At 40.6% G+C, this 22,236-nt stretch overlaps 1 protein-coding gene across 5 annotated transcripts in view; it reads right to left on the minus strand.

Moving 5' to 3' along the window:
* Positions 1-22,236, minus strand: part of LOC104593522 (putative peptide/nitrate transporter At3g43790) — a 119,888-nt gene that overhangs the window by 81,489 nt on the left and 16,163 nt on the right. The gene's annotated exons all lie outside the window — the stretch shown is intronic.

Here is a 22,236-nt window from a genome sequence, read left to right on the forward strand (position 1 = left end):
CACCTTTGTAGGTCATGAGTGACCTGATTCAACTGGCAGGGTATTGCAGTATTTTTTGTTGATGTTTTTGGACTTGTATTGTCCTTTGGAAAGGTTAGACAGACCTGTACATGTGTGTGACAGCAGATTCTGTGTGTGATTGTATTTGTTACATGCATAAAAATCTCAAAAGAGTGAGGGTGGTTGTCATCCGTGCGTGTGGACTGAAAGAAAAGAGGTCATTGTTCACTCTAAAGTTATTATATATGGCAATGGAAGATTCTGCAACATCTGGAACCACATCTAATCAGGATGGACTGAATGGTGGTCATGATACTTTAAATTTCTCTATGACTATCACTCCCTTGGATGGTAGGAACTACTTGGCTTGGTCCAAAGAGATGTGGATGTATATTACAGCTAGAAGAAAGGCAGGATATATCAATGGGAAGATAAAAGAACCTAGATCAGGGACCGCTAAATATGACAAGTGGAACCAAGAAAACTGCATGATTATGTCGTGGCTTCTGACATCCATGTTACCTTCAGTTAAACAGAATTTCATGTGGGCTGAGACAACTAAAGAAATATGGGAACAGGCAAAAGCAACATATTTAGAGCAAAGGCACTATGCCAGGATTTACCAATTACAAGCTGAATCTTTAACATGTAACCAGGGGGAGAGGAGCTTGCCTGCCTACTATTCAGCCCTAACTTCAGTTTGGAAAGAGTTGGATTTCTACCAGAACATTGAGTGGGAAAGTTTAAAAGATGCCAAAGCTTATAAACAACTTCTGTCTCAACAATGTGTGTTTGCTTTCCAATTGGGCCTCAACCCTATGTATGATCCCATTAGAGTGCAAATTTTGGGTAGCAAGGACCTTCCATCTATTCAAGAAGTCTATACCCTAGTTCAGTCAGAGGAAAGAAGAAATCAGCTATGAATGCTCCTGAGAGGGAGACTTTTTCCTTAGCAGAAAGGGGATACATGAACTCAAGAAAGAAAGGGGAAGGCCAGAAAAGAGAAAATGATAAAGATAACTGTGGTGCACCCATTGTCAGAAATTTAGGCACACCCGTGAAACTTGCTGGAAGTTGAATGGGAAGCCAAAGTGGGCACAAGAACTTAGCAAGATGTCAGCATAGGATTAGAATAGGAAACCAAATCAGAAGAAGTATACCTCAGCCAACTTAGCAGCTCATGATTCATAGTATGGAAATTCAGCAGTGACTTCATCTGAAGATCCCCCCCCCCCGGTTCTGATCTCAAGGAGGATATTATTAATCCTTCCGTGACCATTTGGAGCAATACGGTAGGGCTCTTAGACATGCGAATATTGGGCTTACTCCTTCAACTTCTTTTGCATCCTCCTCAGGTAACTCAACCTCTACCTTCTAAGTAGCCTCTTAAGACTGTAGAATCCCCATGGATCATTGATTCTAGTGCCTCAAACCATATGACTGGTAAGTCAACCCATTTCCATTCATATACCCTCCTTTAAGGCAGAGATAAAGTGAGGTTAGCAGATGGATCTTTCTCCTCCATTGCTGGTCGGGGATCTATATCTTTGCCCTTTTGGTCTTCCACTATTAGATGTCTTGGATGTTCCAAGGTTACCTATTAATTTGTTGTTTGTTAGCAGTATGGCACATACTTTGAATTGTTCAATAACCTTTCTCTCGCATTCTTGTGTTTTTCAAGATTTGACTTCCAAGAAGACGATTGGTAGGGGGAAGATGGTTGATGGCCTCTATATGTTGGAGAAGAAAGTTGGTCTTGTGGTTTCAAAGTCCTTGAGTTAGTCAAGTAAGAGTCAAGTTATATTGTGACACCATCATTTGGGCCATATGTCTTTTGAGTCGTTGAAGCATTTATTTCTAGAATTGTTTAAGTCTGTGTCAGGTAGTAATTTTAAGTGTCAAGTGTGTCAGTTGAGTAAGCATTATAGAGCTTCATTTCCTTTATGAAATAAAAAAACATATCTTCCTTTTTATCTTGTGTATTCTGATATGTAGAGTTCTGTTAATATTCTAATTGAGAATGGCTATAAGTATTTTATCTCATTTATTAATGATTTTTCTCGATACTCTTGGGTTTATCCTATGCACTCTTGAGAAGAAGTTCCTAAATTGGTGAAATATTTTCAACACATGATCTATACTCATTTTCAGACTGAGATCCAAGTTTTCCAATCAGACAATGTGAAGAAGCTTTTCCATGGTTATCTCACTTTTTGCTTCCTGTTGCTCTCTTCACTGAAGCTCTTGTGCCAGGACCCCTCAACAATGTGAAGAAGTTCCTATGTTTCCTGTTGCTTCCAATCAGACAATGTGAAGAAGTTCCTATGTTTCCCATACCCATGTGTGTCTTTGGTTGTAAGTGCTTTGTTCATGATCTCTCTCCCACTTGAGGTAAGTTTGATCCTGAAACTATTGTTTGTACTTTTCTTGGTTATTCCCTGTCTCAAAAGGGTTACCACTATTTTGACCCTATCCAAAAAATATTTTGTGTCTATGGATGTCTCGTTCTTTGAAAATGTTCCCTTTTTCCATATTTCTCCTTAGAGGGAGAGTAAAGTTAAGGAGAAACAAACACAGGCTCTATTACCTCCTCTTCTTGATCCTCCTCCTGAAGTTGTGCAACCAATGCCGCCAGACACTTGGGGGTTAGATCCCTTGTCCCATCTAGGTACCATTTTCCAGTTGATACCCCTGAACCTATTGATATTGATACTTTGAATTATGATTTGGATCTTCCCATTGCAAAGAGGAAAGGTGGCAGATCATGTACCGCACACCACTCTATGGCTCATTTTTTATACTATGAGAATATTTCACCCTCTTTTCATGCTTTGCTTTCAACCATTAATAGTGTTCCCCTTCCTAAGAGTGTTGTAGAGGCTTTATCGGTTCCTGAATGGACAAATGCCATGAAGGAGGAGATTGATGCCTTACATAAGAAAGGAACGTGAGAGTTGGTAGATCTTCTTGAAGGGAAGGAACCTATGGGGTGCAAATGGGTGTTTCAAGTGAAACACAAGGCAGATGGCACAATTGAGAGATACAAGGCTTGTCAGGTTGCAAAAGGCTTTACTCAAGTGTATGGGGTTGATTATGTAGAAACTTTTGCTCCTATAGAAAAGATGAGCTCTATTTGGGTCCTTCTCTGTCTAGTAACAAGTCTGGATTGGGAACTCCACCCATTAGACATTAAAAATTCCTTCATGAATGGTGCTTTGGAGGAGGAAGTGAACATGAACCAACCTCCCAATTTCTGTGCAAAAGGTAGTGAGCAGAAAGTTTGCAAGTTGAAGAAGTCTCTACATGGGTTGAAATAGTCTCCCAGGGCCTTGTTTAGCAGATTCCACCATGCAGTTCAACAAATGGGTTTCAAGCAATGCCAAACTGACCACACACTCTTTGTGAATAAGGAACAAGGGAAAACAACAGCTTTAATAGTCTATGTAGATGACATTGTTATTACAGGTGATCGGGTCTCAGAGATACAGAGGCTGAAGAAGTTCTTGGCCACACAGTTTGAGGTGAAGGATCTGGGACCATTATGTTACTTCCTTGGAATTGAGGTTCCCCACTCTTAACAAGGTATCTTCATCTCTCAAAGGAAATATACTCTTGACCTTCTGAAGGATATAGGGAAACTAGGTGCCAAACCAGCTGACACTCCCATTGATGTGAACCACAAACTAGGGGACTACAGTAATGAGCCCATAAAGGATGCAAGATAGTACCAAAGGCTTATTGGAGGAATCCTCTACTTATCGATGACTAGGCATGACATTGCATATGTCGTGGGAGTCCTCAGTCAATTTATGCATGCTCCCAAGGCTGCACACCTTGAGGCAGTAGACAAAGTTCTTAGGTACTTGGAAAAGTTCCCTAAGATTGGTCTCTTTTTAAGAAGCATGGACATATGAATGCTGAAGTTTATACTGATGCTGACTAGGCTAGCTCAATGGATGACAGGAAATTCACTAGTGGTTATTATACCTTTGTAGGTGGAAATCTTGTTACTTGGAGAAGTAAGAAACATAGTGTGGTGGCTATACCTAGTGTAGAAGCAGAGTACAAGGCAATGGCTCATGGTGTTGCTGAACTCCTGTGGATTAAAATCTACTAGGAGAATTGGGTTTTCCTCTTGATGGTCCTACGTCACTCTGCTGTGACTAAGGCTGCTATCAATATTGCAGCCAACCCAGTACTCCATGAGAGAACCAAGCATATTTGAGGTGGATAAACACTTTATTTGGGAGGAACTAGAGAAAGGAGAAACATGCACTCCTTATGTTTTTTTTTATCAGCAAATAAGACTTTTATTAAGATCAGGAATATATTGAATTACATGAGTTTGGTTTCAGCATTGCAATGACCCAAGCTACAAACAGTTACAGTTCTACCTAGAACAAGGTAGATCTATTTGCCCCCTGTTTTGCTAGGGTATCCGCCATACCATTTGCAGTCCTTTTTACCCAACCAAAGTAAGAGTTGAACCTCCTTGCAAGTATGTCAATTTCCCTATAGATAAATTTGAGCTTCCAAGGCGTTGATGTGATTTATTTAGCCCAAGAAATATTTCTAAATCTATTGCTCCAATCTGCTCAGCCAGCTTTAATCCTTGTAGGAGAGACAAAGATTCAACCTGAATTGAGTCACCAATACCTATTGGTCCTGAGAAAAGTGCCACAACTTCTTGACAATTTCTAAGCACACCCCTTATACCTGCCCTTCTCAGGTTGCCAAAGGAACTCCCATCAAAGTTTAGTTTTAGTTTATTTAGTGCAAGTGGCTTCCACTCCACTCACAATTTCTTTGGGTACATCTATTTGTGCCACTTCAGTCTAGTTCCTTAGAATGTCATTTGTGGAGAGGTTTTTTGAAAAGTTCCATGGTCATCACCCAATGTGCAGTTCTGATTTTTATGACTTCAATGACTTCCTCCTTTGATTTGATTTTTCCAAAGAAGATTCTTTAGTTTCTTTCCTCCCATATAGTCCATACCACAGCAGCTCTTGCTGCCTTCCATAAGCACTTTCCTCTTTTCTTCTGTTGCCTCAGGAAAGAGGGGCTGAATAGACTTACTACATCCTGTGGGGGAGCCCATCTGCATCCAAAGAGAGAACAAACAATTTCCCAAATACAAGAAACAAAGAGTAGGATAAAAATAAATGGGGTAGGGTTTCACCACAAGCCTTACAAAGGACACACACATGAGGAAAGAGGCATTTGTTTGGCCTTCTTTTCTGTAGCACATCACAAGTGTTTACCTTTCCCTAGGAATACTTCCGAACATAAGGCTTGTACTTTAGGAGGGATTGGTTTGCACCAGATTTCTCTCACTAGGAAATTCACCCCCAAAAATTCAGAATGAGTGAGCGGACTGAAGAAAGAGGCACAAGAGAGTAAGTCGTCAAGGGTTGGGGACCAGATTCCAATATCAGCTGTATTTTGGTCTAAGTGGACCATCTCTAAGGTTGAGATCAAGAGCAATAAGGAAACACATTTATTTTCCCTCAGACCCCTTCTGAAGCTAAAGTCCCAAGAGAGACCCGAGTCTGAAAGCACGCCAACCCTAGCAACAGGTTTGTTTTTAAGGTTTGACAAGGAGTAAAGGTCAGGGAATTTGACACTAAAGGGCAAATCCCCAACCCACAGGTCTTCCCTAGAATAACACTTTATTGCCACACCCAACATCAAAGCAGATAAAGTGAAGAAAGGTTGGTAGTACCACAAAGGTTGCCTTCCAAAGGGAGTTTGGAGCTGCATTGGAGGCTAGTTTTGCATCCCAGCCGTTTTCTACTTCACCATTAATGCTTTTAATGACCCTGTGCCACAACCTATCTTCTTCACAAGGGAATCTCCATAGCCATTTCCCTAGGAGGGCTGTATTTTTCTTTAAGATGTTCCTTATACCTAGGCCACCTTGCTTCTTAGGTTTGCAGACGTGTTCCCACTTCACTAAATGATCCCTCTTTTCATCACCGGGTTCCCACAAAAAATCTGTCATTATCTTTTCTAACTTCCTGGCTATTCACTAGGATCCTAAAGGTGGAGAGGAAATAAGTGGGCAGATTTGCTAGGGTGGATTTTATCAAGGTTATTCTTCCCCCCAAGGAAATATAACTTCTCTTCCACATTTCTAACTTCTTAGTGAATCTCTCTAAAACTGGTTTCCAGAAACTTTCAGCTTTTGGGTTCCCAAGGGCATACCTAGGTATTCTAGAGGCCAGCTTTTCACTTCACAGCCTAGTAAATTTGCCATGGCTTGGATGTCACCCTCTTCTAAGTTTAATCCAGCTACACAACTTTTTCCCCAATTCACTTTTAGTTTTGAGGCCTGCTAAAACTCATCCACCAAAATTTTCAAATTCCTCAAACTAGGTTCATCACAGCTCTCACAGAAAATGATATTATCATTTGCAAATTGCAGGTGAGACACCACCACCTCTGATATGCCAATCCTCCAACCTTTAAACTAATTTTCTTGGTCAGCCTTGATGATTTGTCTACTCAAAACCTCAGCAACAAAGGTAAACAAGAAGGGGGATAAAGGATCACCTTGTCTCAACCCTCTTTTCGTCGGGAAGAAGTCCTTTGCTACACCATTTAAAAGGACGAAGAAATGTGCTGAGCTAATACATCCTTTAATCCATAGTCTCCATCTTTCACCCAAACCCATCGTTTCCATGAGATTCAACAAGAAAGACCAATCCACCATATCATAGGCTTTCTCTAGGTCCAATTTACAAACCAAGCCTTTGCCATCTTGTTTTTTCTTCGCTACCACACATTCATTTGCAACTAAGATTTGATCCACTATCTGTCTCCCCTCCACAAAAGCTCCTTGGTTCTAAAAATGACAAAGGGCAAGACAATCTTCAGTTAACCAGCTAGAACTTTTGCAATGATCTTATACATGCTACCTACAAGACTTATCGGTCTGTAGTCCTTAGGGGTTTTGGCCTCTTTCTTTTTAGGCACCAAAGTAATAAAAGTTGCATTTGCTCCTGGAGAGATTTCCTCTTTTTGATGGAAATCAACAAAGACATCCATTAAATTATCTTTTAAGACTTCCCAATAATCTTGATAGAAAGCCATTGACAAACCATTTGGCCCTGGAGCTTTGGATCTATCCATCGAGAAAATTGCTTCATGGACCTCCTCTACACTGAAAACTCTTTCTAACAAGGCAGCTATGGATTCCGAAACTCTATCCCATTGTAATTCTTCCAATTCCAAATTGCTTTCAACTGAGGAGGCAAGGATTGATTTGAAATGATCCACAAAGCACCTTTCAATTTCCTCCTTTGAGTTTATTACTCTTCCCTCCACCTCAATGCTAGAGATTTGATTTTTTCTTCTTCTCCCATTTGCTAGTGAATGGAAAAATTTGGTGTTTCCATCTCCCTCCAGAAGCCATTTACACCTTGATTTGTGTCTCCAAGAAATTTCTTCCTTTCTCAAGATCTCCTCTAGTTGCACTTTTAAATTCCATCTTTTCGTTCTATCCTCTGACCCACACTCTTTACGAGCTTCCTTTTAGTCCAATTCCTCTATTTTCTTGGCTAATTCCTCCTTTATGACCTTAAGTTTTCCAAATTTTTCTCTGTTCCACTCTTTAACCTTTTCCTTCAATCTTTTCAACTTCTTTGTGAATCTTACCCCTTCTCTCTAGCCCTTATAATGCCTTCTGACCACCAATCATTTACCTTTTGCAAAAAGTTTGGGACTTCCAGCCACATATTCTCAAATCTAAAGGGTATAGGGCCTCCAATAAGGTTTTCTTGGAAAAGACTTATGGGGCAGTGATCCGAGGTTACACTAGGAAGGGCTTTCAATGTTAAGTTTCCCCACAACTCCTCCCAATCAATGGAGAAAAGGAACCTGTCCAACTTTGAGCACACTTGTCTTTCCTAAAGATTTGACCAAGTGAAAGAGGCTTTTAACAAGGTGGGTTCTCTTAGTTCTAGGGACTCAATCAAGGAGTTGAAGTGTCTTATACTTGTTGTTATAGACTGGTTGGGGTTGCTTGTCAATTCTGTGTACCTTATCACATTAAAGTCCCCTCCTAAACACCATGGTCCCTCCTGAAGGCCCCTAACTGCGGCTAGCTCTTCCCAGAAGGTATCCCTTTCTCTATATGAGTTAGGGCCATACACATTGGTCAGCACCCATTCCCTTCCATCACTCATCCGCTTGGATTTTATTGATAACGAGTATTGTCCTATCAAATCCTCCTAACACTCTACTTTCTCGTTCTTCCAAATTGCAAGGATACCACTCGAGGCACACCAAGATGGGGCAAAAGACCTACTTAGACCCCTACTACTCCAAATACTTCTTATCCATCTTCCATCCAAATTCGAAAGTTTTGTTTCCTGAAGCATGACTATTATTGGTCTCTCTGTTTTTATCACATTCCTCACGATTCTCCTCTTCTTTGCACCCCCTAACCCTATTACATTCCAACAAAGAATCTTCATTCCACTCTTTTGTCTAGACCCTTTCCTATTCCTAAGTCCTAGTCTCCTCTATTTTTCTCCCTCTTCCTGTTAACTGTCTTCTCATAGGACACTCTGCAGGCTAGATTTTCCACCTCATTCATTTTCATTTTTTATCATCTCCAGCCTCCTTTCTAAGATAGACCTTTCCTTTGGTGAACTTTCCTTTAGATTCTTTTTGTTTCTGCCCTTTCAAATTGGGTGGTTCTCTGCACTCACCTTCTTTCCCATCTAATAGGTCAAGTTCCTTCCCCTTTTCTTCTGTGCCTACTGCAGTTCCATTTCCCCCATCTTCCTTCTCAGGTTTCTCAACTTGCTCTATCAAGGTGGCAAGGTTCTCTAGGACCATATTCAAGATTACTTCTCCCTCCCTGTCTTTTTCTCGACCCCCTTCTTTTTTTCCCTACCACAAAAGGGTCATTACCTGCAAGCAGTGAGGTTTCAACAACTGGATCTGCAAAAACCAAAGGCCAAGGATTACTACAAGGAACAAGATCAACTGAGTTTTGAAAGGAAAGAGGGGAAGAAGAGTGGATGGGAATGAGGGGAAGGGGGGAAGAAACTCCCTGGTCCTGGTTCCTATCGATCGCTCCAAGTACAGTCTCTCCTTATGTTAGCATTAAAGAACAACTTGCAGATGTTTTTACCAAAGGATTAAATTCCTTGCGGCATTATTATGATCTTTGTGACAAGTTGGTAGATAGTTGGCGCTGCCAGCAAGCTTTTTGTCTCTCTCACAATTTTTTCTCTCTTCTTCTCTTCTTCTTCCTTGGAAAATAATTGGGCAGTAGGCTTAAGTGGCGGAGTCAAGTTCAAAGAAGGCAAATGTAATGAGAAATTTGGTTGCACTAGAAAGGAGATTTAAAAAAACTTCAATTTAATGGCAACAGTTCTAGGAATCTGGGGCCTTCAAGGATGAGAGGGGCTTTTAGGGATGAAGGTGTATCATAGCTATGATGAATATGTAATCAGGTCCAATTGGAGTATGTGAATCAATAAGAGCAAAACTTAAGGCTGCAGTATGTGAGGTGCAAAAATCCATGGAGATAAGAGTGGAGAACTTAACCATTGAAGACTCAAAGGTGGATAAGTTGGTTACTGAATATGGAGAGAGTTTTATGGAATTTTAAGAACAAGATAAAGTAGTTTAAGTGGTTGTCAAGAAATTTAATATGAAATTGAAAATTAGATGGATATAGAGGTCTGCAAATTCCTTGGTTGATATGTTAGCAAGGCAAGGGGTTCGGAAACTTGGAGAATGCCTTTTCCTGTTCAGCTTTAGAAGAAAGTTTGACATGGAGAGAATTTTGGAACAAGAGAAGGCAGGAATGAACAGGAAGCCAGAGATACAATTAGATAGATGGTTTCCATCAATAGGGCAAATTACAGAACAGAAAGACATTGTTTGGATTGATGTGTATGGGATCCCTTTGCATGCCTGGGGTACAGAAACGCTTAGAGCAATTGGTAATGCTTGTGGGAGTTTTAGGCAGTTTGATTTTTGCCACAAGCTTTGGGAACAGGTTCAATTTGCTAGAATCTTGGAACAGACTGAGAATGCAATGAAGATCCTGTCCCTGTTGGATTTGTTCTATGTAGGGGAAGTCTATCAACTAAGAATTGTAGCTACCTTCCGAGACCCATGCTTTAATTGAGTGGCAGCTTCTGAAACAACTGAGGAAGACAAAGGGAGTGCTGGAACCAAGAGGGAATTCAGGAAGGAGGAGAAGTTGAAAGAGAGAGAAGGGAAGGCAAACAGTCACCAGAAACAGGGGCTCGGAGGAAGGTGGGGGATGAAGCTGAAAAGTCACGAATGGCCAAGGGAAAAATGGTCATTTCTGACCTCTCTAACGAAAGGTCAAGTTGGAAGGGCAATATGGGAAATAAGGAAATAAGTGGGGTCTCAAAAAATATGAGGGAAAAGACAAAAGGATTTTAGGTCGAGCTGAAAAGGTGGAAGAGTCTTCATTGAAGGACGAAACGTCTTCATAATAGAAGGGTTTAAACAACCAAAAGGGATCAAAGAGAAGGATATATCATGAAGGGAAGAAGAATGCAGATGCATATGTTTGCTGCACAACAAGGTATTCATAGTTTTCAAGGCATTTAGGTGATTCAGAGTGACACTGGAGAGTGGAGCCACCTAGTCACCTAGGTGACAAGAATTTTATATTATAAAGAACTAACTTTTGGTTAGTTCCCTAGTTTTATATACCATTCATCATGTATACTAATTGAAAAGGAATAGCAACTCTATTAAGAACATTAAATTTCCACTAAGAATGTAGCAAATCATCACATCTAAAAGGTAAAAATCTTTAAGATATATTAATTTCATTATTTTCGAAAATACTACTACTATAATAAGTATTTAATAGAGCAATTTCATATCAACTAGCAGTTAAAGAAGGTTATTAGCTTTATATGATAAATATTTAAGATGGAAACTAAAATAGAAAAAACAAGGATGGAATTTTTGTTTTATTTAATTAGAGAGAGAATAGAGAAAAGAACCTCTTTATACTTTATCCTTTCTTTCCTCTTTCTTTCTTTCTTTTTCTCTCCTCAAAACCCTTTGATCTTTTAAATTTCAAAAGTGAAACATTAAAACAAAGTATAAATGATATATATAGCATATAATAAAATGAATTAACACGCATATTAATAAGATACCACAATATAATGATATTATTTAAGGCATCCACCTTCATTTTTGTTGCCTAGGTAGGCACTTAGTCACCTAGATGGGTGCCTAGTTGCTGTAAGTCAAGGCATTTGAGCAAGGCACCTTGCCAAGGGTGCCTAGTCACCTAGGCAATGCCTTGACAACTATGGAGGTATGTGTATGGTGATTCTAGTGAGAGGAAGAAGGATGACAATGAGATCAAGATGCATCTGCTGACAAGAGAAGCAGGAAGACAAGTGGCAATTGAAGAATCTCAGGGCCAAGGGAAAGTCAAGCATCTGATAAGGAGGCAACGACAAAGGACTAATCGGGTGGTGATTGAAGGACTGTTCTAAGTGTGATAGATTATAGCAGTGAAGTTGATCATAGGATAGATGTAGTGTTAAGAATGGTAGAGGAGGTGGGTTGTTCAACACAATGAAGAGTTAAGGATTTAAACATTAATTAAGCTCGAGATTTGCAGCAAGGAAGCAGAGATCGACACAGTTAATCAGGTAGGTTCCCCCATCTGGTTGTCTTGAGAGAAGGTGGGGAGGGTGAAGGGGCTCAAGAAGAAGCACAGGGAGGGGTTGTAAATTGGTGTCTAGAGCAAGTGAGTAAGGGAGGGGAAGGAGTGTCAAGGGTGGGACAGGGGAGTGCTGGAGAAAATGAAGGGGAAATAGAGGAAGTGGAAAAAGAAGGGAGTGAGGTCAAAACCTTATGGGGGGAGAGCAGCGGAAAGAGGTGAAAGTGTTATTCCAGAGTAAGGGGAGTTTCCTTTCCCTCAGGTGATTGTGCATCACCTTTTCTTGTACCTCCTTTTTTGTTTAATAAATCTTTTTTCTTTATCTTCAAAACAAAAGAGTTAGGGGAGGGAGAGGGGGTGGGGGCTGAGAACACTGAAGGAAACAGGAAAGGAGCAAGTGTATCAAAGGAGAAGAAGATACAAGACTCTACAGTTGGAAGATAAGGATGGGAGGAAGTGGAAGAGCAGCAGGAGAAAGTGAAAATTGACAATGACACATGAGGTCCAAGAAAAGTTTGTTTGGATAAGGTAATTGAGACAGAAGTGAGAGTAAGCAAAATTTTAGGGTTGTTTTTCTTGGGGGGAGAAGAGCTTTCAAGGAAGACATTTAGGACAGTGGAAGAAGATAATAAGTAAGAGGGAAAGAAGAACAAAGAAGTAAAATCCTTCGTTCAGGAGAGAGCTGAGGAAACAATGGAAATTGAAGAATAGAAAAAAAAAGAATAAAAAGAGAAGAGAAAAAAATGAGAATTTACACCTGGAATGTGAGAGGTCTAAGGGAGGTGGTCAAGAATTTTTTTAGGAACAACTACAGAATTGCAATCTTGATTCATAGGAAACAAAGTTGGAAGATCTTGATTGGAGAATTAACAATGAAATATGGGATTCAAGGGATAGGGACTGGGTGGATTTGGGTTCATAGTTGTCAGGAGGCTTGTTGACTATCTGGGATGCAGGGCTGTTGAGCAAGGTGGGTTTCTTTAAAGGAAGCTTCTCAATTTCAGTGGTTCTGGAGCATGTGGGCTCAAAAATGAAAGTGATAGTTTCAAATGTTTATGGTCTAAATGTGGACAGGGAGAGGTCTCACCTTTAGGAAGAGTTGGAAGGGTTTCATGAAGCAGAGGGTCAAGCCATGGTTGATTGGTGGAGACTTCAATGTAGTTAAAAGGGTTGGGAAAATGAAAGGGGTAGATAATAGAAGATTGTTTGGATCTATGAGAGCTTTTGGGGATTTTATTAGAAGGAAAGAGCCGGTAGAGTCAAGGCTGGTTGGTTCTAAATTTACATGGTCAAATAGGCAGGAGGTTCCAATTTTAAGGAGATTGGATAGATTTCTATTGAATGATGAATGGGATTAGATGTTTGAGGGTTTAATTCAAGAAACATTGGTTTTCTCAATTTCAGATCATAAGCCGGTTTTGTTGTGGGGCTTCATAAGGCTGAAGGGCCCTAAAACCATTTAGATTTGAATGTGGTTGGGGCATCCAAATTTCTTGGAGTATGTGGAGCAGAAATGGAACTCTTATCGGTTTCAAGGTTCCGCTGGGTTTATAATGATGAGGAAGCTGCAGAAATTAAAAGAAGATTTGAAGAGTTGGAGTAAATTGGTTTTTGGGAATGTAGAGGCGAGAAAAAAAAAAGGAAGTTGTGGGGAAGATGGCAAAGCTGGACAGGTTTGAAGAGGAGGATAATCTGTCTAAAGAAGGTAGAGCAGAAAGAGAATTATTAAAAGAGGACTTGGAGAAGTTAATTCATTTTAAAGAGGTGTCTTGGAGGCAAAAGGCAAAGGTGTTGTGGCTGAAAGAGGGGGACAAGAATACGGCCTTTTTTATTTATTTTTTCCAGGTCATGGTGTGGGGTAGAAGAATAAGAAATACAGTTCTGAGGTTGGAGTTAGGGGCGAGAATAATTGATGATCAGCAAAGTATAGCAGAGGAGATTTGCAATTGTTTCATGAATTTATACAAAGCTCTTCCTGATAGGAGCTGTCACTTGGGGGATTTGGAATTTTTTCACTTGGATGAGGGATTAAAGGTGTGGTTGGAAAGAGAATTTGAGGATGAGGTGTGGAATACAATAAAAAATATGCAAGGGGATAAGGCTCCAGGGCCAGATGGGCTTGTAATTGCATTTTATAGGGAGTGTTGGAATATGGTTAAGAAAGATTTGCTCGAGATGCTTAGGGAGTTATGGTCAGAAAATAAAATTGAGAAGATGGCTAACGCAACCTTCATTTCTCTAATCCTGAAGGTGGGGTGGAAGGTGCGTGTAAGGTGAAGGACTTTAGGCCAATTAGTCTAATTTCCAGCCCATACAAAATTGTGGCTTAAGTTCTTTCGGCAAGATTGAAAACAGTGTTGCATTTGGTGGTGGGTCCTACACAAATGGAATTTGTCAAGGAAGGAAAATTTTGGATGGAATATTCATAGCAAGTTAGTGTGTGGATGCAAGAACTAAGAGTAGAGAGGGTCGGGTGATTTGCAAAATTGATTTGGATAAGGCATATGACCATTTGGAATGGGGCTTTTTAGAAGAAGTTATGATGAGGATGGGTTTTGGGGAAAAATGGAGGAGCTGGATATTTACATGCATTTCCTCAGTCTCCTTTTTAGTCTTAGTGAATGGGGTTTCAACAAAGTTCTTTAATACTTCAAAGGGATTGAGACAAGGAGACCCCCTTTCTCCAATGTTATATGTCTTAGTGGTGGAGGTCCTGGGCAAATTGGTCAACAAAGGTGTAAAATGGGGTTGGTTAATGGGTTTAAAATTAGAAGGGAAAGATTGATCATTTCTCATCTTCAATATGCTGATGATACCCTAATTTTTTTAATGCTTCGGTAGAGTAGGTGCTTAATTGAGGAGTATCCTCAAATGTTTCCAATTGCTACTAAGCCTAAAGATTAATCTCAGCAAGAGTGTTATGATTGGTGTAGGAGAGGTTCAGCAAGCAGTTTTGGAAGAATGTGCTAGCTCTTTGGAATGTTTGCTTGGGGAGTTCCCCTTTTCTTATCTTGGTTTTCCTATCGGGACTAGAGTGGTTGCCTCCTCTACTTAGCAACCTGTACTGGATTGTGTTGACAGATGTATTGTATGTACTGTACACAGGTTTAGTGCCCACAGGGGTATTTTTGTAATTTTGTAGACCTTTTGTGTTGTACGGCCAGTATAGTATAAATACAAATGCTTCACTTGCATGAAGCAGTTCTTTGGAGGCCTTAAGTCTGCAGCCTCTTCTCTTCTCTTTCTTCTTCTTCTTCCTTCCTTTGTTCTTCTTCTTCTTCTTTTGCTCAACATGGTATCAGAGCGGAACCAACCAGGCCTGGAAAACAACCAGCTGAGGTCTCTCTCCACTGCTGCGTAGAAGCTATAGTCCTGATGCTCGAAGACAAGGAAGAGGAAGCATTCTCTAGTGCTGCGGTTAGTCTCCATTGCCGAGTAGGGTTCTGCTACAAGAAAGCTGACTGTTCAACTTCCTAGCGCAGAAAAGGGTTTTGCTACAAGTTTTTTCTTCTTTATCCTCCAGCCCAGGTGCTGGTGACTGGATTTGCTTGGCTAAGAAGACTGTAGAAAACCATCCCAGATGTACGAAGAGGGTTCTGGCCTGCAGAGAAGATTGAGTCCATGAGTGTACTGCCTATTCACAGTTCGGGTGACCTAGGTACTGAACTGAAGTTTCTCTGTTTATGGTTCTCTTCTTGCACTATTTCGATGGACTGTTAATGTCCTAAAATCTGAGTAGGGACTGTTCGACTGTTTTTTTCCCCTCCTCCGATTGTGTGTTGCTCTATTCAGCTCTCTAAGGGACTGTTGATGAACCCTAAACCCTAAGTGACTGTTCGGCTGCCCTGGAAAGTGGATATCAGCCAATTAGGTGTGGTGAACCACCACTTGTATTGCTGTTCCTACTGAGAGAGCTTCATGAAAGTTGTAAAACTGTAGGTCATTCAGACCTGGTTACACTGCAAGTGCAGTGTTCGTATATTGTTCTGTGGACTCCTACAAAGTGTAGGTCATACAAACTAGTACTAAAGCTGCAGTGTTTGTGCTTGGTTCTCTGTGGCAGCTCAGGCAGTGTGCCTTTGGTTTTGTGTACTTCTAAACCTAGAATCATGAATAGTGAACATTCAGCTACATCCGAAATCTCCACAATGCTGAATGGAATGAGTGGGAGCAGTGACCTATCCTTCCCTATAGCTGTTGTTCTTCTTGATGGGTTAAATTACCTAGAGTGATCAAGAGGGATCAAGTTATACATAACTGCAAGGGGAAAAATAGGCTACATAAATGGAAGAATCAAAGAACCACCTTATAGAAATGCAGAACACGATAGATGGGATCAGGAGAATAGTATGGTTATGTCATGGCTTTTGATCTCCATGCAACCGCAAATAAGGAAAAACTTCATGTGGGCTGAAACTGCAAATGAGATCTGGGAACAGGCAAAATCCACATATTCTGAACTTCAACACTATGCCAAGATTTATCAACTACAAGCAGCCTCCTCTACTTGTCAACAGGGGGAGAGAAGTTTATCAATATATTACTCTGACTTGACCACTGTTTGGAAGGAGTTGGACCATTACCAGAATATTGATTGTAAGTGTGCTGAAGATACAAAATTGTATAAGAAACTTGTCTCATAGCAAAGAGTGTTTGCTTTTTCACATGGTCTCAATCCTTATCTATGAATCCATCAGAGTACAAATTCTAAGTTCTAAGGATCTTCCTTCAATTCAGAAGGTCTATGCTCTTGTCCAGTCTGAAGAGAGCAGGAGAAACTTGATGAACAGCACCGGAGGGGATGCAATTGTGTTGGCGGAAAAGGGGGGTACCTCTACTAGTGGTGGACCTTCTTCCAAGAGAGGGGATCTCCAGAAGAAAGCAGAAGATAAGGAAAAATTGTGGTGCACTAATTGTCAAAAGCCCCGACACACCAAAGATACTTGTTGGGATCTCCATGGGAAACCAAAGTGGGCTCAGGATCTACCTAAGAAGCAAGGCTCAGATGTAATTAGAAGGCCCAGGCAACAAGGTACCAAGAAACACCACATGGCCAACATGGTTACTCGGGAGAATCAGCCCTCCACTTCTACCGTGACTCAAACACCACATGGCCAACATAGCTACTATAGATCTAACCCAAGGGAGGATATTGTAAACTCCTTCTGTGACCATTTGGAGTTTTATGGTAGAGCAATTCGCCAGGTGGATGCTCCTCCCACCACCTCCTTTGCATCCACATCAGGTAATCCTGCCACATTCTTGGGTGACCATTTGTAAACTGTTCTGTGACATTTTTTCCTTCCTATTGTGTGATTCAAGATCTGGCCTCGGGGAGGACGATTGGTAGGGGACGTATGGTTGATGGACTCTATATGCTGGAGAATACGATTGGCCTTCATGTTACAGAGTCTATGAGTCAGTTCAGAAAGAGTAAAATGTATTTGTGGCATTGTCACCTGAGTCATTTGTCTTTTTGAGTCCTTGAAAGTTGTTTTTCCAGAACTGTGCAAGTCAGTGTCTGTTTCTGATTTCTCTTGTCAAACGTGTCGGTTAAGCAAGCATTGTAGAACTTGTTTCCTTCAAAAAAATAGTAAATCTGAGTTTCCTTTTCACATTGTGCATTCTGATGTGTGGGGCCCTGTTACCTTACCTTCTGAGAGTGGCTACAAGTATTTCATTACTTTCATTGACAATTATTCCAGATACACTTGGGTATACCCAATGCGAACCCGTGAGGAAGTACCAAAAATTATCCAAGATTTTCAGCGGATGATCTTCACCCAATTTCAGACCGAGATACAAATATTTCAGTCAGACAATGCAAAAGAGTTTTTTCATAGTGACCTCACGGAGTTCTTTGCTTCACATGGCTCACTTCATCAAAGCTCTTGTGCCCGCACGCCACAACAAAATGGTGTGGCTGAACGGAAGAACCGACACCTTCTTGAAGTGGCACGGGATTTACTACTTCATATGAATGTTCCCAAACGATTTTGGCTTGAGGTTGTTCTTTGTTCTACATACCTCATTAACCGAATGCCCTCTCGTTGGTTAAGAGTACAAAGCCCCACATCATCTTCTCTTCTCTAAGGCCCCTCTTCTTTCTATCTCTCCTCGTGTTTTTGGTTGTCGGTGCTTTGTCCAAAACCTATCTTCCACCAGGGGGAAATTGGACTCTCGTGCTATCCCGTGCATATTTCTTGGCTACTCATTCTCTCAGAAAGGGTATCGTTGCTTTGATCTTGTTTCTCGGAAATTCTATGTCTCCATGGATGTTACCTTCTTTGAAGATGAGCCCTTATTTCCTGTTTCTCCTCAGGGGGAGTGTAGGCATGAGGAGAAACTGGTTCAGCTTCCTCAGGGGGAGTGTAGGCATGGATGTTACCTTCTTTTATCATTTTACAAAATATCATTGCACATTTCCACATATTTCATAATATTTCCACAATGTCTCCAATTTTACAATATTTCCCCTCGACATTTCCGACATATGTCCTATATTTTGGTAAGCGACATTTCCATCGACGTCGACATTTTAAACCTTGGGTGAGTGTGTGGAAGGGGATTATGAAATATAACTCTCTGCTTCCATTTGTCTTGGAAGGTGTGGTGTGGTTCTAGTGTGAGATTTTGAGAAGATGGGTTGGGGGTGGGCAAGCTTTGTGAGCTGTGCCCAAGACTTTACATCTTAAGTAGTAAAGGAGTGTAGGTTTCTCAATGTTATGAGGTAAGAAATAATGTGGTGATTTGGTTTCTTACCTTTAGGAGACCTTTGTAGGATTGGGAGATTGAGGAATGTACAAGGCTGCTGTCATTATTGCAAAAGGCTGTAATTGATCCTAAGGTAGCAGATGAAAAGTGGTGGAAGGAGTGTAAAAACGGAAGATTTACTATCAAATCTCTTTACAATGAACTAATGAGGAATCAAGTGGGATCTTCTTCTCTCAAAGGAATTTGGGGAAACAAATTCCTCCAAGAGTGGAGGCTTTTGCATGGCTGGTGTCAATGGGCAGTGTCCTTACACAAGACAACCTGAAGAAGAGATGTTTTATAATGCCGAGCAGATGTGCATTGTGTTTTTCAGAGGAACCATTTAATGGTTAGCTGCAATTTTGTGAAAGGAATTTGGGCTTTCTTCTTCAAGCTTTTCAGCATTGATGGTTCGTCTCCTGCTAGACCTGCGGATATTTTTGAAGTATGGCCAAGGCTATCAGGAAACATCAAAGTAAAAAACTTATGGTCGTACATTCCTTTTGTTGTCTGTTGGGAGTTGTGGAAGGAAATAAATAGAAGAAGTTTTTAGGGAAAGATGAAGAGCAAGGAAAAATTAGTGGCATCAATCGGCTCAAAGCATGTTGATTGGGTTTTAATTCTTCTAGAATTTGTAGGCAGAAAAAAAGAAGATTTTGTCTCGAATTTCTGGTCTACTTTATCAGTTTAATTTTGTATGGGTTTTGAGTTTGGTCTGTCTTAGTTTGGTTATATTGTAGTTTCTCTTTTGTACTGCTGGGTGGTGATACCTTGCCACCCAAGACATTTGTATCATTTTATCATTAATATTAATAAATTTTCTTCCTTATTTATCTCCAAAAACAAAAGGCAAGGGGTTAATGGAAATCATGTTTCTTTGAGAAAAATTATAATGCAATTATTCTATAATGTAATTGAAGGGGACTCTAAACTGGTCATTGCATAGTTACAAAGTAGGGAGGCAAAGCTGTGGGTGTACAGAAATGATGTACAAAATCCAGATGGTTGACTAAAAACATTGCAGAAAGAAAGCAAATAGTGTAGCTGATTCTTTGGCTAAACAAAAATGGGGAGAGATGACAGGGGCTATGCTCTCATGGTCTTTTATATATTTGTGATTGCAAAGGGTGTTTTACACTTCTGTATTGTTGTTGTTTATATCTTTTAATAAAATTTTCTTGATGCTTATTGTAGAGAAACTGATGTGGGCTCCACAGCTGTGGGGCCACTCTGTCCGTAGGGTAGAATATACCTAGTCTATCTGTTATGTTATTCTGTTATTCTAGTTCTGTTATTTACTTTTCAGGTTTTTATATTGTTAAGTGTTATGATGTAAACACCAAGGGCAAATATGTCCTTTCATGTAACTAGCATAACATATAAATATTAAATTGAAGTGGCAGCGGCAGATTATTCAGAATCTGTCCTTCCTTTCAAACCTGTGTTCTACTGCTCTCTCACTAATCTTTCTCCTCTTTCTTCTTCACTTTCTCTTCTGTTCGAACCTGAAATTCCTTAGTGTCCAAGACTGATAGCAGTCTTGATCATCTTCATGGTATCAGAGCCAAGTTAGGGTTTCTTATGTGAGTCTAATACCAGCCAACCACATGAGAATATCCTAAGACTAGAAGCTGAAAAGGTGGAGTTCGCAGACTGATTCTTGGAGATCGCCAGAAGTGCTAGCAGCTATTGGAAGTTTTGTTATGGTTGCAAAGTATTGGTGGTCGGGAAGGATCAGAGAAGACTAGGGTTCGGGTAACCCTAGAAGGCAGCAAACAATTCTTTTCTTGTAAGTCATCCACTTTTCTAAGAAAAGATAGGTTGGACCTATCTGGAGAGGAAGGCTGAACCGTTCTAGGTTTTTCATCTCTTTGATTCACTAGGGTTTTACAGCAAACCCTACTGTTCTGCTGTGATTAAAACCCTACTGTTTTACATCGAACTGTCTTAGCCTTGTTTCTTTCTGCACTAGAGTTTGAAAGTGATCTTGCGGCAAGCCCTAGTGCTGGACTGAATCTTGTGATCTATCTAGAGCTGTCCTCAAGTTTATTGTTAGCATTGATCAGATTCTAGGGTTTCATATTAACCCTACTGCAAGTCTATCTATACAGTACTGATTAGATTGTGCAACTGAATTGATCACTTTAAGGACTGATTAAAACCCTAATTCTGCAAAGGAAAATCAGACCTCCTTCTAAGCTGTTTTTCAGAGTTTTTTGGGGTTTTTGAACTCTCTTAAAGGGGTGAGAGCTCTACGGACAGCCACTGTTGTGTTTGTTAGTTGATTTCAGATCAGAGTTATCCCAGTTTTGTGCACATACACTGTGAATACAGATCAGGCCTATACTGTTTTTGATTGTGATTGGTAGTCCAAGTGCTGTTTTAAGACTTGACCGAGATGGAGTTTAAAAATCAGGCAAAAGGCATCTTTGGAGGCATCAGTTATGGCAGTGTTTCTGAGATGGGTGGTCAGATTACAACCATAAATTCAGGTACTCTAGCTTCAGCCTACCATGCCTCAGCTCCAGGTACTACTGAACCTTGTTGGGTAATAGATTCAGGTGCATCCGACCACATGACTAGCTTGCCTTCACTATTTACCTCTTACCATTTGTCATCTGGTAGGGATAAAGTATCTATTGCTGATGGCTCCCTGGTTCCTATTTCTGGGAAGGGGGACATTAAGTTATCAGATACGATCTCTTTGTCTTCTGTCTTACATGTTCCTAAGCTTGATACTAACCTCCTTTCAGTCAGTAGTATTACCAAACACATGAACTGATCAGTAACTTTCTTCCCTGACCGGTGTGTTTTTTAGGACCTGGAGACGAAGAAGGTGATTGGGACTGGCCGTGAGACGAATGGGATCTATCTGCTCGGGGAGAGTTCTTGTCAGGAAGAGTCAGTGGGTAAGAGGTTACTTGTTTCCCAGAGTGTGAGTTCGGTTATGCTTTGGCATAACCGATTGGGTCATCTGTCTTTTCGGTCCTTAAAGAATCTGTTTCCTACTTTGTTTGAGTCTGTTGAGTTGTCCCAGTTGCAATGTGAAAGCTGTGAGTTTGCTAAACATTGTAGAAACTCCTATTCATTGAGTAATAAAAGGAGTAATCGTCTTTTTGATCTTGTGCATACTGATGTTTGGGGGCCATATCACATTCCTTCTATGGGTGGGTACAGATATTTTTTGTTATTTGTTGATGACCATACCCGGTTTTCTTGGGTTTATCTTATGCGTTCACGAGATGAGGTTCCCGCCCTGACCCAAAACTTTCACCAAATGATCCTAACCCAGTTTGATGTCAAGATTAAAGTTCTTAGATCTGATAATGCAAAGGAATACTTTGCTAAGTCATTGGCATCTTACCTTCTTACTCATGGGGTTATCCATCAGAGCTCTTGCCCTCATACACCTCAGCAGAATGGGGTTGCAGAAAGGAAGAATAGGCACATCTTGGAGGTGGCTAGAAGTCTTATGTTTACCTCTAATGTCCCTATTCGCTTCTAGGGTGATGCTATCCTCACGGCGGTATATCTTATTAATCGGATTCCTTCCCGGGTTCTTGATTTGCGATCTCTTTTTTCCCTTCTATACCCACATGAGGAGTTGTTTTCTATTCCCCTTAAAACATTTGGTTGTACCTGCTTTGTTCAGCTTCTCGGACCCCATCACTCCAAGTTTGAACCCAAGGCCTCCAAATGCATTTTCCTTGGTTATGCACAAACTCAAAAGGGGTATTGCTGCTATGATCCTGTCACAGGAAGGAAGTTCGTCTCCATGGATGTCACTTTCTTTGAGG

This window comes from Nelumbo nucifera, chromosome 7 (genome assembly GCF_055504915.1).
Source record: "Nelumbo nucifera cultivar China Antique chromosome 7, China Antique-T2T, whole genome shotgun sequence".
NCBI lineage: Eukaryota > Viridiplantae > Streptophyta > Magnoliopsida > Proteales > Nelumbonaceae > Nelumbo > Nelumbo nucifera.